Raw genomic sequence first — 17,578 nt, 5'->3', positions numbered from 1 at the left:
GGTGTTTATGTCTCGCGTGTAAGCGAACTTTGAGATTGGTCACAAGCGCCACCCTCGTCCATAGTGGCGGACGTAGCACGTCCGGTAATCGCGCCGCTAGCGCTTGTGACTTCAACGTCTTCCAGACAATGGCGACAGTTGTTTAGGTTATTCTTCAGTATCTACCAGTATTACATGAATAGTCAGCTGTATTCTCACAGGTAATTAATCTTTACATGTGCGAGTGATGAAGCAGTCACGTAATTGGGTTTCGTTTGATATAACCTGTGTTGCACTTTTCATGAATAAATAGTTAGCGGTCTGCACCCGTAGTGTTTCACGTGTTCCTTGTTCCCTTTTTCCTCGTATTTTTCTCAGTTTTAACTTTTCTGGAGCACGAAGGTGGCCAAGCCGGTATGAACATTGTGTCGCATACGAATCATCCTGAGAAGATCGCCATGTAGTATCCCATTTAGGCGGGAAGTTTTGCTCATGATATTCGCGGCGCTTGAGACAGTTGATTATGCGCGCAAATTTCTAAGTGCCGCAATCTAAGCTCGCGGAATTGTTGCGCAAGGTAAAAGATCCCCCGGAGATGGAAAAATGGAGCCGTGTGCAAGTCTTTCAGAGCGGTCTATTCGGAATACTTTGAGCACCGCCGCCTAACAAAAAGTCCGCCGACCTGCCCAAAAAGTTGATCTTTGAAACTGGGATGACTACCAGCGAACGCCAAAGATCCAACTAGCTCGAAGCCATCCCCTATATATATAACCTAGGTACCTTCCCAAACCTTACTTTATTTCACGCGATGAGATAAGAGAGCCTAAAGAAGTATTCTCTGACCGTATACATACATCACAAGAGAGAGATAAGATTAAAAATAACAAGGCCAAAGAGGTCGTCCGGAAAATGAAATGTCTGGACTGCTACTTTGCACTGGGGAAGGGCAAGAGGAGATGGAAGAGTACGTGAAGGATGACGATGTGGTGGGAATAGAGATGAGAATGAATGCGCACGCGCACCTTTGATGGTATTACAACCGTGAATCGAGGCCAGTGTCGCTTAAAAGAGGTCAAAACATCCGTATTGACCAGACTGCTTTCCAAGTCTACGGCCAAGCACCTAGCATTAAGTTTGAGGAGACTGCGCTGCCGTACTCGCTTCAAAGAAGCTGCCAACTTTTCTTTTCGTACGCACGAACTGGACACAACACTGCTCTCCGCAGTCTCGGTTACGCAACAAGTGGAACAGTCGAAACAGAGTTATGCATCAAACTCGCATGAGCCTGTGGAACACCACTCTGAACTAAAAATTTCCTTTTCAGATCTAGTCATATAAGGCGGATGTGCTGAAAGTCTGGTTAAGCCCAATATCTTGCCGTCGCACTCTTCATCATGTCCGACAGCTCGCGCGGTGGCTCATTGGTTATGCTGCTCAGCAGCTGACCCGGAAAACGCGGGTTAGATCCCGACCGTGTCGGTCGCATTGCGATGGAGGCGGAATGCTAGAGGCCTGTCTACTGGGCGATCTCAGAGCGTGTTAAACAGCATGTGGTGGTCGAAACTTCTGGAGCCCTTCACTACGACGTCCCTCACAGCTCGAGTTGCTTTCGGACGTTAAGTCCCCAGGGACCACAAACCAAGCCTTAATGCCCGAAAGAAGACAAGTGGTGTCCGGTCATGGTTCAAGTACGCACATAAAACTGCGCCTTCGACTTCCAGCTGTGAGCATCGCTCTTCGCGTACGAGCCACCAAGGACACGTGGAAGACGGAAAAGAAGAATGACCCGAGATATTCGTTCCAGTGTTGTTGTTGTTGTTGGGAAACAGACACAACAATTTCGATTTGCTCCTGCACACATCCGCAGTTTTGCAAGCAGACCATGACGAGCCACTCTTTCTGCAAGAGTTGTAGCCACACTTTTTTTCTATTCCCAGGACATTTCCACCTGGGCCGGTTAATCTCCTTGGCACCAAGGAAGTGGCATCTCCCTCAGCCTTGAACGTTCTCCTACCATCGTTCGTCATCCGGTCACCGCCTGCGGTGAAAGGAGCGTGCACGCCTACTTCCGGGAGCTGTGTTCTTCCAGGTGGCCCCTGATCGTCGAGCTGCGGTCGTCGAGCTCAGGCGTTGTTGGCCAGCCATTTCCCCAGTGACCACAACGATGATTTCTTGTCTTATTTTGCCGACCGGAGTGCATGGAAAGACATGCTGTAATTGAGAAGAAAGGTTTCGGCTCCTCGCTATGGTATCTCCTCAGAAGAGCGCAGTGTTGTAATGCATGTTTGTGAACGTTGTTTTGCAAGGAGCCTACCTTGCACATTAGATTATTAGTCCACAAAGCCTACTGGAACCGTATGAGCATGGCGATTTGTAAGATACACTTACCGTTCGCGTGCAAATAAATTTGCTGGGTGCTTAAATTTGTGGCGCTGAACTTCAGACACAATGACAACAGTGAGAAATGCTGATGCATATAGCCTCCAATATTTTCCATCCCTGGGCATCTACTTAAAAGCGGTGATTCAACCAAAATCAAACCTACCTGGGCTACTTCCGGGCGAAGTGTGAGGAGATCAGGAGTGGTATTCACTACGCGCCCATCGGCGCGTAGTGCTTGCTCGCGCGTACTTGAATCTCTCTGCCGCGAGCCGTTTGTTTGTCTGTGAAGCGAACGCCTCATCACGGCCAGCGGCAGAACTAAAGGTGCTGCGATGACCCAGGCAATAAACGAGGTTTAAGGTGCTTTCCAATACAAGCTCCTCTTCGTGGCGAGTGCCTCATTTATTGCAGCACGCGTACTTTTGCCGCTTCTCGGCGCTCGCAGCCTTGACGACCGTCACCTGTGCGACGAGAAGATCGCGGGCGCACTGTGTAGGCTGTGTGGCGGCGAAGCCGAGACGATTTAACATGCCATGATGCGGTGCTTAAGCCTCACAACTTCGCTCCCCGATCAAGGGTGTTCAATTTTCGCACGCCGGATGACCTTCCTGGCCATAGCGCGCGTGTCGCCAACAGAGCCCACTTTACGCAGGTGGTAAAAATAGGTTCTCCTAGTTGTGGGGTTATATGCACAAGCAGTAGAAACTTCTGAGTTTTTCGTAGAGAATAGTCTTGTGTTTAGCGTACCTTTTATTGTTAAGTGTTTTGTTTATGGCAGGGGCGCCGAATTGATGCCCACCCGATACAAAGGATCCAGTCAATAAATTATAATCATCATCAAAATGTTGACGGTTGGCATCTATTGATCTAGGCGCCGATGACCAGGCATGAAAAGTATAGAGGCTATGTGCGTCACGCGCTGCCGCTCATCCATCTATAAAGTCGAGGGTCGATACCGCGGTCAAGCCACAGTATGACACGGAAATTTTTATAAATAATAATATAGTAATTCCGACGAGGGTGGCGTTAATGCAACACATGCTATCTTTCAAGACTGCCGCTGGAGGAGACAGCGTTCAGATGAACCAGCGTGGAGCGCGCCACAGTTCTTGTTGCCCTCCTCGCCCTTTTCCTACTGGCGCTTCTGCGCCGCTGTACGGCGTCGACAATGGTCCCTACTTAAGGAGAGAGTTATAGGGCTGCGCATTCCCATTATTTCCTCACCCCTACCAGCCTGTGCTGCCTTCAAACTTAAGAATCTCAATTATGCCGACGGCGTTGCAACCGGAAACGGGGCATTAATAGCTTTTGCTAACAATTATCCAATGCGAAATTTTTCCCTGAGCAAAGCGGTCGCGCCACCGCAATTGCATAATAATTACCATTTACAAAACACCTTACGCTCAATCCTCCGTTTATACTTTGTCTCCGAGTGTGCAATGAACCTCGTAGCGACTGTTCGCCCACCGTACGAAATTTCACTGTTATTGCTGGGCGGTTTGCCTCTGGGAGACAACCGCTACAAATGCAAGGCCATCGATAAAACTTATCATTTGATGTCTACCTGTGATGGCCTTTTACTCTCGATCATTAAGACACTGGTGGTATTAGTGGTAACCCCCAATTATGGCGACCCGTACAGGCAGCGCTGAGAGGCAACTGTCCAGCTTATGCCTGTGTAATGATTCGACTACCAATGATATAAAGCTCACGCTCATGAGACAGTCCCACACGCGTGGTCATTACGAATTACCATTTGGAACTTCACATATTCTTGCGCTGAGCACGGCGAACATTATGAAGGATATGGCATCTTTAGACTTGACGCGGTGCCAGAGTGGATAAGCCATTCTGGTCATGAGCAGGATTTCTCGGGAACAAAAACAGCCTTCACTGGCCTATTTTTCTGAAAAATACAATTGTTAGATTCCTGCTGCCCTCAAGTTATGCAGAGCACCAGCCTGCTCCGCTCAAAGCAGAACAGGCTTATTTCAATTACAATTTAGAGGATCAGACTCTGGTGCTGCCGCGATTCTCTCCTCTCTGTAGCCGCCGGATATTTATTCTTTAGCGCCGGCCTCCTCGACGCGGTAGGCACGCGAAAAAAAGGATCAGCGTCACCGCGTCTTGTCTCCTCGGCAACGGCCGTAACGTTTCGCTCTCGATTCTCTCGCGCGTGTGTCTATAGTGACGCATCTCGCGCCCCTATAACTTAGTGACTGGGACGTTGAAAATACGGGATGGAAGACGAAACGAACTCGGCAGCGTCCAGAAATGAACGTCGGCTCCAGAACCTCAGTCAACTTTCACAGCCTATGTTCCAGCCGCCAGCAAAGTAATGGAAGACATTTCAAACGTGCAGGTGCGGCTGCCGCCATTTTGGCCGAAGAACCCCGCAGTGAAGTTTACGCAGGACTAAGCCCTCTTCGATCTGCGATGCATCCAATCGCAACGCGTCATGAACCTCCACGTCGTCTCAGCAATTTCCTCAGGGGTGGGTCATGAATTCTACGACGTCATGAGAGCCACGTCAGCCGGCCACGCAGAACGACCATTTCAAGGCCACGGTGCTGATGCGCAAAACATTGTCAGAGAGAAGACCCCTGTAGCAACTCCTTAAAGCGTCCATGAAAAGGGTGTTTGAGGTTGGCTATAAAATGCTCGCATTATGTAGAGTACAGGTTAACGGGCATTCATGCCGCGTACAAAGCCTCAAAAGCGAATCGATTATTTATAAATACAATATTTAGATATCCTGCTTCCGCGCCTAGCGGGCACCAGCGGTGCTGGACTTTGGCCCAAATCCGAGCTCGTTAGGTGCGCATCCGCGCTTGTTATGTCATGCAGCGCTCGTTACATCAGCAACGGACTGCTAGCATTTATTCATGCGTGTCGGCTGCCGGCGGAGGGGGCGAGCGCGAGGTGCCGGCGGGACAGCGCCGACAATTAAGCGTGCAAAAGAAACGACAGGAGAGGGAAAGGCGCGAAAACGGGGAAATTCAAATTTTGGCTGCATATAACTCAGATTCAATAAAACTCATCTAAAAAATTCTTTTTTGAAGAATATTTGTGAAGTGGCGTCCTTTAGCCTCCTAGGCACACCGCATCTTTGAAGCGATCCCCTTCCACGGCCCCTTTATCGCTGACGAACCTTGCGATGGCCTATCTTCGCAGCTATTACATCGGATGCGACACCTACTCGGCGACGCGGAGAACCCACTCCTGCGTGAGCTTGTACTGTACTGCTTGCTTCAGACACTTGTCGTAGTGTTGGCAGCTGCAGACGATATGCCTCTCGACAAACTGGCAGAACTCGCAGACCGCGTTAACGAATACTCCAGCACAAGTTCCGCGGTGTCTTCCGCTATACTGACATCTAACCTCGAGGCCCGGTACTTTCGGCACGAAGAGAAAATTGACCGTCTGATGGACTTCTTGGCAGCAATGCAGACTTCCACGCATCGCAACTCTCACGCTCACGCTCACGATTCAGTCCCCGCTTAAGACCCAGCTCGGATAGCTACTACTGGTATCACACCAAGTTTGGTGACAGCGCTGTTAAATGTCTGCAGCCCTGTCGCTGGCCGGGAAACACGCCAGCGAGTAAATAATGGCGGACGTGACTCAACAGCCACGGCAAGCCGCCTCTTACACGTCACCGACAGGAGCGCAGGACATCGCTTTTTTACTGGACACACGTGCCGATGTCAGTGTCATTCCTGCCTCCCGCCTCGATCGACAACGTTGCCCTGAGGGCTGCGCCTTTCAGGCTGTGATTACATCCACAATCCCGACTTATGGCCAACGTTAGCTCACCCTTGACTTGGGCATGCACCGTACATTTTGGTGAATATTTGTCGCCACCGACGTGCGCCTCGCCACACTAGGTGCGGACTTTCTTGCCCACTACGGTTTGAACGGGAACACGCTCCCGTCAGTTTTTGGACAGTAATACTAGCTTGTACTTATAAATTATTGTCTCTCCTGTGTCCGTCTCACTGCAAGCAGCTCTCTATTTTCAAACATTTGTGTTTGTCTCGATGTTCTATCAATTTCCGGAACTTACCCAACCCAGCAACCTCGAATTCCCATGGCGACACACTGTGACACACCACATCGTCACCACGGGACCTCTTGTGTCCTGTAAGACACGACGCCTTGCTGTAGACCGCCTTCCCACAGATCCCAGGCAATTTGCCCACATGGTGCAGTTAAGAAAAATCCGCCCTTCGACAGCCAGATTGTCATCTGCACTGCACCTGGTGTCCAAGCCTCGTCCTGGAGACTGACGCCCTCGTGGAGACAACCGTGCGTTGAACGCCCACACGGTCTCTGACCGCGACCCGCTTACCCACATTCCCGACTTTGCGGGACCTCTTGCTGGAAGTACCATCTTTAGCAAGATTGACCTAGTCAAAGCATATCATCAAAATTCTGTTGAACCAGCGGACATACCGAAGACTGCTATCACCAACCCTTTCGGCCTTTTCGAGTACGTCCGCATGCCTTTTGGGTTACGAAATGCCGGCTAAACTTTTCAATGCTTCACAAATGAAGTCTCCCGTGGCCTCCACTTTGTTGTCACATATATTGATGATCCGCTCGTAGCCAGTTCTTTATCCGAGCAGCACGCTGATCATCTGAGGTAGCTGATTTCAAGACTACAGGAGCATGGCTATTCCATCAACAGAGGAAAATGTGTCTTTGGTGTTGCCACCGCCGAATATATCGGGCACCTTGTCACCCATGAGGGACTCCAGCCACTAGACAAGAAACTTCAAGCCTTGCGCGATATTCCGCTCCCCACATCGCTTCGCAAGCTCCATGAATTTCTCGGGCTCCTGAATTTTTACCGTCGCTTCCTGCCTGATATAACCCGCATTATTCTTCCAATGACCGACATGCTAAAGTCTCCAAAGGCCTCATTTGCTTCCTTGGACTGGACACTTAAAGCATACGCTGGCTTCCAAGATGCCAAGAATGCCCTGGCGCACGCCACCCTCCTTGTGCACCCCGTAACCGACAAGCCCATGAAGCTAATTGACGCCTCCTCTCATGAATTTTGTGTCGTTCTGCAACAAATTCAGCAGAATGTGTGGTGCGTACTCCGTTTCTTTTCTTCTCCAAGGTATCGCGTTCCACACGCTTACTAATAACAAGCCGGTGACATTCGCCTAACGTTGCATCCACAGCACCGAAACTCCCTGGGACATTCGGCGCCTGCATTTTGCCTCCGACTTCACGGCTGACCTCCGGTACATCGATGGACCCGTAAATGCGGCTCCCGATGCACTATCACGTGTCGATGCGCATTCTGCTGGTGCTGTGCACTTCAAGGTAGTCGCAGAAGCACACCATAACGACTTGCGTGCGACGCCCACATCTCTGTCGTTTTCTTGAATGCCACTACCGTTCTTCTCGGGTGCGATCGTCTGCGAGACGTCAAATGGCGGAGCCCGTCAGTTTGGACCGTGCTCGCACCGCCGTCAGGTTTTTTTACAAGCTACACGATTCGAGCCAACCCGGTGTTTGTCCAGCTCAGCGCCTCATCACTTCCTGCTTTGGATGGCCCGGCATCACCGCTAACGTCCGCCTATGGGTTTGGGCCGTATTGGTGGGCACCGGAAACCGAACACCTGTGGAACTTTAACGTGTGTTGACATTGCACAGCTCACGGACACGTTTGCGTTTCTCCTCGATCGAAATGTGGCCTCCACGGTCGGCTTCAGGTCGGGGTACAAGGCGCGAGATGGAGAGACTGGAGTGCAGCGTAAGGTAGAGAAGAAATAATAGTGAAGAGGAGAGTAGAACTTTAAAGCGCTGATATTAAGAGAGCAATTATGACCAAAACCGGCGTTATTCATTGCTTGGAGCCAAGTTGTAACAAGTTGCAAAGCTCGGAACCCGCCCTGAAGGTAAATATTGGCAGCTACTCTGCAACTAATTTCAGTCAATTAAAAAACATTGATATAAATGAATGCACAAATTTAAAGTTGAATGCTCATTGTTGCGATTGAATCTCGTTCGTCAGCAGAATTCGGTGACCACTTCGGCGCATCAACTGTAGTGATCACTTCATATTTTTTCTGAACCCACACGGTGACGTGCTAAAGCAGGCTTCTATCCAAATCTGTAATTCAGGAACATCTTCTACTCAATCTATTATCCAAATACCTGTTATTCCTATTGGAATTGGCCCAAACTTTCCAAACCCCAACCCAACCGCCGATTTCTAGGTCACTTTTGAGACCAATGTCAACCGGAATTGGCAGTGGGGGCTGCTCTAGACGAGCTGTCTGTAGCCCACTCCCATAAGTTTCTGAATCAAGGAATTTTACTTTGTATATAATACATTTACTTCTCCTCCTTGTACATGGTTGGTATTACTGCATAGCTTACTTCTGTTGCGATATATTTAGGAGTGACAGCCTGACTTTAGGCAGGAACACGGCGTTAAAAAGCATACAACGACCTAGTTTGTAATACGTGAAGAAGAGCGTGTTAGCAAGTCGGACGATACGGGTTCTGGAGGCGCTTTTATACCTAACGAAGGGCAATGGTCGTGCCCTCAGCGTCTCACGCGCTCTTTCCCCAAATGTCCCGGCAAACTCCACCCCCATTGCAGTCGCAGTCAGCACAGCCTCGGTTCAGTCATTTAGAAAGAGTTCAGCGCCACTATGGCGTCCACAAACGCACAGGTGCCGATCATGGCCACTGCATCCCGAGGCGCCCCAGTTAACGACTACAAAAACAGCCGCTCAATTGCTGCGGCCTGGTCCTAGTACGTCTCCACGGGCTCTTGACGGAAGACTTGAGGCACTCTAGTGGTCAACGAGGAGGCCAGCCAGTACAGGGTAGCTGCCTAGATGGTCACGAGACACATACCGCAGCAGCTCCGTCGCAATGCCCCTTGGTTTGGCAACGAGAATCTTGGCCTTCGTGCGCTTGCCCCAGCCTCTCGCCGCCGCCATGTCGTCGAGCTGGATGCACTAGGCAACCCACGAGACATTGCCATCGAATGTGGGCAAATCCAGATCCCCCGGTAGGTACTGCGGCGAGGACGCTCCCGCACCGAGCAGACCATGGGCGGCTGCGACCCATGGCCCAACGATGGCAGCGTTGGAGACGGCGACAGCGGCGATGCTAGAAAGCGCCGCTCGTACGGCGCTCAGGTCAGGGGCCACTAGGAGACAGGCTTTTCTCCGGAGAGCTGCCAGCTACCCAGCATGGGCAGCCAGCTGGGTCTCCCAAGCATCCAGCCGCTGGAAGACTAGAACCAGGAGGCAGTCACAACCGGCGTCCAGGTGCTGGGGAGGACCAAACCCCTCCGAGCGTCTAGGCACAGCGGCGCAGGCCGCTGCGCCCTCGGCGTCAACGGCTGGTGGTGGACGCCGTCGTCCACCACACCGGGTGCTTGGTCCTAGGAGTGGGTTAGCGGCATGTCTCACTGCTGCCACCAAATATGTTACGGTGTGGGTCGGCACCCGAAGAACAGTGAAACCCGCTTCTTCGGCGCCAAACCGCACAACGGAACAACGAGACCAGCCGTGTTAGCTCAGGGGTTAGGGCGCTCGGCTACTGATCCGGAGGTCACGGGTTCGAACCCGACCGCGGCGGCCACGTTTCAATGGAGGCGAAACGCAAAGGCGCATGTGTGTTGTGCTATGTCCGTACAGGTTAAAGAACCCCAAGTAGTCGGAATTCTTCTGGAGCCCTTCATAACGGCACCTCTTTCTTCCCTTCTTCCTTTCACTGTCTCATTTACCCCTTCTCTCACGGCGCTGCTCAGGTGTCCGACGATATGTGAGAGAGATACTGCGCCATTTCTTTTTCCAAGAAACCAATTTTCATTTCATTTTTTTTCGACCGCCGTCCACCGTCCTCCTTTTGCTCGTTCGTTCGAACACGTGCTCACGCCCTTGTCTTCGTGCCTCTTCGGTGTCGGCAGGGCCTCTTCTTCTTTTCCCGTTACACAATCTGCCTTTCCAAAGTATGCGTGGGCCTTGTGTGCAAAAGCTGATCGAGAAGCCCAATGCACAACTTTCTTTAGACTTTGAATACAAGTTCATTGTGATCACTGGCGTTAGTCGACTCACGTGAGTTTGCTTTATATTAAACCGTACTGTGACAATGCCGGATGTTTATAATTATCCAGGCACTAATGAGGATTAGGTTTATTAGCGCTGGAAGTACTGCTTCTGAGAAGTGGTCGAGCTTTTTGCCGAACTGCTGTGATAAGCAAGCAATAGTGATGCAGGCCTCCCGGACTACTTGTGACCGTAAGTCCCTACCGAAGCCTGGATTGAATTCTCCGGAATAATTCTGTGCCACCTTCGATTTGCTGCTGTTGAGCCAAGCGAGCAGCTCGTCAACTACAGCACCCATCTCGCTGCTGTCGACAAGGCTGAGTGGGTCCTCCAGATGTGCCAGCAGGACGGCACCCAGCTGGCGCCATTTCTTTGTGTCCTGGCTCGCAAGCCGAGGTAGCACTTGCCCGAGGCCCACCACCAGTGCCAGCTTTCAGCAGAAGGGGCTTTCAGGAGCCATGCGTGCCCTGCGGCGTAACTTCGTGGCAAAACTTTCGCCTCACTATTTCGTTACAACAGCCGCACTTATCTCCTTAGATCAGTAGCGAAATGTTGCTTCTTTGCGGGGCAACTGGCATATTATCTTTAATCTAAAACTAGTCTTTTCAGCATTCCGGTCATGAAAAATCTCCCTAGATTTACATTTACTACAGCTTTTCAATGTGCGTAATGATTCCCATTTTCGCCGCTTGCGAGAGATAGCGCTTAACAACAGAACTATCATCGCTTTCTATCCAACTGTCTTTACCAGTATTGAGTTTCTGCTCCTCGTACGCACTACTACATTCGCTGGGGAGATTTACTAGGAAAATTTAAAGCTAATTTACTTGCGCTTTGTGCAAAACTGGATAATTTTGGGCCATTAACCCCGCGCTAAAGCACACGGAAAGGAGAGTATTAGCATATAAAAAAACTACTAGGCCTTATTGGGCGGCAACATACATAACCTGGCAACCCGAGAAAAAACGCACGAGGCAATAAAGCGATGCGACCGAAATGTTTTGCCTGTAAAACGTTGGCTCCGATGCCAGGACTTGCATTTCCTTCGCTCCTAGCAGTTACATAGCATTGCTTTCAAAACGTGAGCCTCCAGGTGTAATCTGGTACGCTTCTAAATTTAACAGTTACCTTTTTAGCTGTTCAGGATGCGTTTCCAGAGTCATCGAGTACCAGTGAGTATCTCGCAGCACAGTGTACTGCAGTGTAATGACATGATGCCCGAATTTGCTCCCGAAAATGTTTCCTTCAAAATCGTGTTCTAGGCTTCACACTTGAAGTTGTTTGCCCTTTTTCGATTTTAACCGAGTGCAAAGTTATAAACAGTGCCGCTTAGTGTTTTTTGAAGCGAGACATGGTGAAAGGTGAGTGCCTTGCACACAGTATGCCGCTTTCTTTCTGTTTAGCATCACAATTTAGATATCTGCTACTTTTGACTCTCTAAAGTTTGGGGCTGGAAGTTCGCTTTTGTACATTTTAAATAAGGTGCACTGCTTTCGGGAGTATTTTCTTTTGTTCAGCTGTGTATCCTACCTGATGGGAGATAGCTTCGTTCACATACTTCTTGCTGACTAATAGCTTATGTTATATTTTGTTATTCTCTCAATGTGGTTTCGTGATGCGTATATGGCCATGTGCTACCTGAGGTGTGTGTCTCTTAGTCAGCCTCCTTCTGACATCTACCCTCTAGTGGATGCATAAAAAGCTTGAATATTCCTCGAATGTTTTTGCGTTTGTAAAGAAAATAACACTTTTTGTTCCATATATTCCGATATATCTCCAGTCAGGCATTTTCTTGCTAACTCTTCCACACTCCTCCCGACGAAGCCGGACCCCCCCAGAATGAAAAATACAAGAGAATTTATTTACGTTATTTACAAATTTGAGCCAACTCTGCTGCCACCAGGATGCGGCCTCTCGTGTCGGCATCCAACAACCGTCTGTGCCGTTCTTTTCAGTCGTCTCTCCTCTCTTTCGGGTCCTCCTTTCCAGCTCTCTCTCTCTCGTCATTGCTTCTCCGCTGCTCCCTTCGGTCGGCTCCTTGTGAAGGCATCTTCACTGTTTCCCGGAATCTGACGGCCCAAACAGAGGCGCCGCCGCTCCGAGGCGCAGACCTTGCTCTTCTGCGGCGTATTTCGCAGGGGCCATCTCGCCCCGGCCGTCAACCGCGTACCCGGCGCCAACTGCTGCCACCTCATGCAGTGCACGCGGCCGTTCCTTGGGCGCGCCTAATGGCCTGCGCGTACACACACACCCACGATGCCCCCGAACAGCTGTTCGGGGGAGCGGGAGGGTGTCTGTACTCCTTTCCTGTCCTGTGTCAGTCTTTCTTGTGTACGTCTAATTGCAGTGCTATTACCATTTCTGTCTCAAATAAGCACACACATACAAACACAACGCGCCGACCGTTTCTTCTGTCTACGTTCGTATGCGTTAAGGCCATGTGCCCGACATCTACAATAATAAATTGTTCTCTTTACCCTCTAATAGCGTGAACAGCACTGCGAAGAGCAGTAGATATTTGATAGTTCCTGTAAACCTGCATCCAAGCAATCTAAGCGTTTGAGGCTCAATTCGCGCAATGGTGTTTTGCCGCTTTAAGTTTCCAGGACCGCGCTTTAATCTCGCATTGTCAGTGCAAAAATTTGCAGAACGATTTCCTGCGCAGTTAATTTCCTGCATGTTAATGAATGTACAGCACGAGAGCGTATTGCACTTTAGCAGGAGGCGTGATCACCAGCGGCGATAGCATATATCACTCTCGTCCAGTGGTGAGCAAAGCTGATGTGTTCGCGCCACCAAGGATTCGAAGCCTCGTCGTGGCAATATTTCTTTATCTCTGGAGGTTGGTCAGGCTCACCCTCATTCAAAATCTTCGTTATTTCTCGCTATTTCTCGCATCATCTGACAAACTTCAGGGGCTTCAGCACGCACCAGCATTTTACAAGTTATGAGCCCAATAGTGCCTTAGCGCTAGAAATAATCCCTCACATTTCACCTCTCGTCGGGGCAGGACATTGTCACCAGTGGCAATAACAGCGCTTTACGCGTGGCCTTAAACTCCGAAGCAGCGCCGCCGTTGTACGTGCAACCATGTGAATACGACAGTTTTAGTTCCGGCGCAGAGAACCACGAACAAATGACATCGACATCAAGTGTAAAGAAAGCCTCACGCAAGGCTACATATTGCAAGGCCCACAATAGGGCGATTGCTGTACGAGGAACTTTGTGCGACCAGAGGCCGGCGTTGTCAGTGTTGTCATATTGCGTCGACACTGTTGGCACCCAAATCAAGCTTGATTCTGATAACATCTAAGCTCTGCCATCGTTCACTATCAGGCCATTGTCGCAATTGGGAACAAAGAAAATATAATTTGCATACATATAAAATATAATGTGTCCCCACGCTCCCCTTAGAGCATTCCGTCTCGTTCCTTTCTGTCCGTAATTAATAACTGCTATTATCTGATAGTCATTATTGTATCACTTTTTTAGGTTTACATGAGATTAGCTGCGTGCGTTACATGTGTCTTGTACTGCTACCAAACATGGAAGAGTTGCGTCTAGGATGCGGTGCTTATGAACAAAATTAACTAAGCGAGGCAACTAAATGACTTCAAGGGCAGAAGCGCGCATCGTGCAAAGGATAGATTGGAAGTAAGTATGTTTAGTCCTGAATTATATGTTCGACCATGCGAACATTTTCTTACCTGGAGACTGCAAAAAAATTCAAAATTCTTGAGGGTTACGTGAACTGGATTGCTGTGATGCTCAGAGAGCACAATATTTTCATGGCACCTTCGTTATTGACGTCTTCTGAAGACGCGGTTAATCTTATTGACCGAATTCTGAGTTCCGAAGACTTCCTTTATCACAGTATTTTGAACATTTTGAAAGCTATGTGCGCCTCTTACTGAATTCGCGCAGCTCGTGCTTCCTCACTAGATGCTGCGTAATCAGACGAATCAAAGCTTCTTCCTCGACTGTGTAACGTTTAACATCTTAATTTCATTCTCTTTTCCTCTCGGGCAGACGCACTGCATATTCATGGGGTAATACTGGGGTGGTGTCTGTTACGTAATACGCCGGAAATCTCACAACCTAAATTAATGGTGAGTGTTTAAACAGCCACACCGTGACAACTAATAAAATCGGCCAGGAGTTTACTAGAAGCTTCACTAATTACAGATAATGCTCAAATGCAGGTTACGAGCCGAGAACGCAACGCTGACGAGGAAAGGTGTAAAGAGTTGGTTTATTGCCGTGAATAGACGCGATAATTAAATGCTTGCGAATCTAGACCCAAGTTCGCTAACCATATCGGTGTTTATAACTGAAAGACTGTCAATCGTGCTCGCGTTTCTAGTGGATAGCAGTGCTCTAGGCTTGATACGCAGGAAAAGGAAGATAGCCTCTCACCATCAAATGTCGTGCCGCCGGAGCAGCAGAGTCGGTTGCACATTTTTCCGATTAATTCTTGGCGCGGCCATTCTCGTTGTTGCATGTAACGCGGCAGGCATTACGGTTGCCCCTCATTGCAGATTCTGCATGAAAGCATAAGCGGACAGGGTGGGAAACGACGTGCTTTTTTCAGAGGCTACATGAGACTCGAAACCTAATCTGGCGGCAGCGACTCTCCAGCATTAATGACTGTGTTTTAAAGCAGCTAAGATCAGCACACGAAGTACTGGTAACAGCATGCGTTGCTGTGTTTCATATATAAAAGGAAGAAGCGGATGACTCCAACTCAAGAGCATGGATGAAGCCCCAGCTCCCGTTGCCTTCGCTAAACACGCACGCAATAATATACGTTTTCATTCGAATTAACGTATAAATATTTATACACGTGTGCCTCTGGTGAGAGTTCCTACCTTGACATACACGCCTTTGATAGCGCTGTAATATCCTCGCGGCTGCACCTGGGCCGCCCTGCATAGACGCCGCACATGACGGGTCCTCATGGAAGCCAGGGACGACGGAACGCGGTCGTTTAGCGCACAGGAGGAGGCAGTCCAGCTGGAGCTGAGAGGGCGCCTTCACCGGAACTGAGCGTTGCCATGAAAGCGCGACGTCAAACCTCTTCAGAAATCCGCTCCTGGCTCCTGGAGACACCCTAATCAAGTCTCAAATACTAAGTGGCGACATCTCTTGATCACGTCAGTCTTCTGTCAGCGTGTTTTTTTTCTCTCAAGCGCAGACGCTTGGCACGCGGTGGCGCTTCGTCATCTTCCTTTCTTCATTGAGGAAGGTGGGAGTGAAAGAAGAAAAAGAAAAAGTGGTGGCATAGTAGAGGGTTATCGAATAATTAAAACCAACTGGGATCTTTAACGTGCACTGACATCGCACTGCAAACGGGCGCCTTTGGGTTTCCCCTCCATTGAAACACTGCCCCGCGCTCGGGTTCGATCCCGGGTAGTCCGGATCAGTAAGGCTGCGAAAAATTTTTTCTGAGGAAAGATATGGACGCTGTAACTGTCTCACATCTCGGTCGACAGCTAAACACATGGCAAGAGAAACGATTAAGGATAGAAAGAATAAAAATGGCTGCGGGGCCATCATTCCTAGAAGTGGTTATTAAAATGATAATAATATTAAAGGAAACAGATTTTTTGCTAGCCCTGGCATCTTCCATCGACACTGAAGCACCTGACCTGGGGCAGCGAAAAGAAAAGATAGCAGGCAGATCGAAAAAATGAAATGAAAGAAGTGAGGGAACTGGAGAGGGTGGGGGAGAGGTAGTCTAGACAAAAACAGTATACACAATAATAATTATGTACAGGTTGCGCGCGTTATTAGTTCATGATGAAGCAATTTGAAAGGACGAAATACTGTCCAAAGCAAAGGCTTGACCTCACCCTTTGGGCGACCAAGGGGTACTACGGACACAGAGAACACTCTACAAAGAGCGATCAACACAATTGATCCACACGCGAGGATGGCAGGCATGAGATGCGCACCGGTAACATCAAAATTTATACACATTAGACCTAAAACACCCAGCAGACGCGCTGCTCCATCCTCAATATGGAGATCAATGGAAGCCATTAAAAAAGTGCAGGAGCGTATCGTCAACACTAAGCAAACTCAAACACACGGCCAGGAGTGTATCGACACTCATACCAGCTTTGGCTCAGATGTGATGCAGAACAGCCTAACGTACTCATACGCACTGTCTACAAAGCTGCACTGGGCCTCCCTGACTGCACTGGCACAGAGCGTCTGGAGAGTCTGGGTATTTACAATTCACACGATGAACACGCCGCGGCTGTCTTGATCGCGCAGAGAGACTCAACTCGACAACCCAAGGTAGAGATTTACTACATAGTCTTCACTACCCCTTGGCACCCCAATTCTGCGGGGAGGACACGCATCAAACACGCGGACAGGACTGGGAACGCATACACGTGGACCCAATACCCAAGAACATACACCTCATGCTTAACGCCGGCCGCAGACGAGCGAGAGCGGTGGCACTCGGACGGTTACGCAACGACCCAAACACTTACTGCACAGACGCACCTCGCTACCCACTAAGGCTGCGAGCTTTTGCTGCGGTCGTCACTAGAGGGGATCAAGCAATCATGTCGGCTACGATCCGCACCAAGAGCACGGCTGTGGCCGAAGCCGCAGCCATAGCATTAGCCATACGAGCGGCAGTGGGCAAGAGGCAATCTGCACGTGTTCTCACGGATTCGCAAGAAGCTTGCCGACTGTTTCTCAGGGGCGCCCTCCCTCGGAGCGTCCTAGGCATACTAGGAACCAACCTAGATCACATCATCACATGGTGCACCGCTCAGGAAGATGTACAGGGAAAGGAACGAGCGGAACGCCTGGCTCGAGGACTAATTTGCCGAGCCGCGGACACATCGACCCGGGAGAAATACCTCACACCTTCGCTGCCGCAAGATATCCTCTACAGCCAAAGACGCAGCAGGCAGACAATGGCGCCACCCCACTCTAAACTCAAACGCTGGCAATTAAGGGACTGGAGATGCCTACGAATCGACAAATATCCCACCATACACACAGTCAGGAAAGTACACCCGTCCCTATACGACGACTCCTGTCTTTGGTGCGGCGACACACCAACACTCAAACTTATCACTAGGCATTGCAAACAAAGACCAACAGAG

At 49.7% G+C, this 17,578-nt stretch overlaps 1 long non-coding RNA gene across 1 annotated transcript; it reads right to left on the bottom strand.

Annotated features, from left to right (window-relative positions):
- Positions 1-1,895: 1,895 nt before the first annotated feature.
- LOC144104296 (uncharacterized) lies at positions 1,896-15,556 on the bottom strand. The gene is made up of 3 exons (XR_013308492.1): positions 15,317-15,556; positions 14,865-14,989; positions 1,896-2,190 (listed from the first exon to the last, which is right to left on the bottom strand). It is a non-coding gene; the product is annotated as an uncharacterized LOC144104296 (long non-coding RNA).
- Between the last annotated feature and the right edge of the window lie 2,022 nt (positions 15,557-17,578).

The sequence above is a fragment of the Amblyomma americanum genome, chromosome 1, assembly GCF_052857255.1.
Source record: "Amblyomma americanum isolate KBUSLIRL-KWMA chromosome 1, ASM5285725v1, whole genome shotgun sequence".
Classification (NCBI taxonomy): domain Eukaryota; kingdom Metazoa; phylum Arthropoda; class Arachnida; order Ixodida; family Ixodidae; genus Amblyomma; species Amblyomma americanum.
Note: the sequence above shows the minus strand (reverse complement) of the source record. Positions and strands in the feature narration are given on the sequence as shown.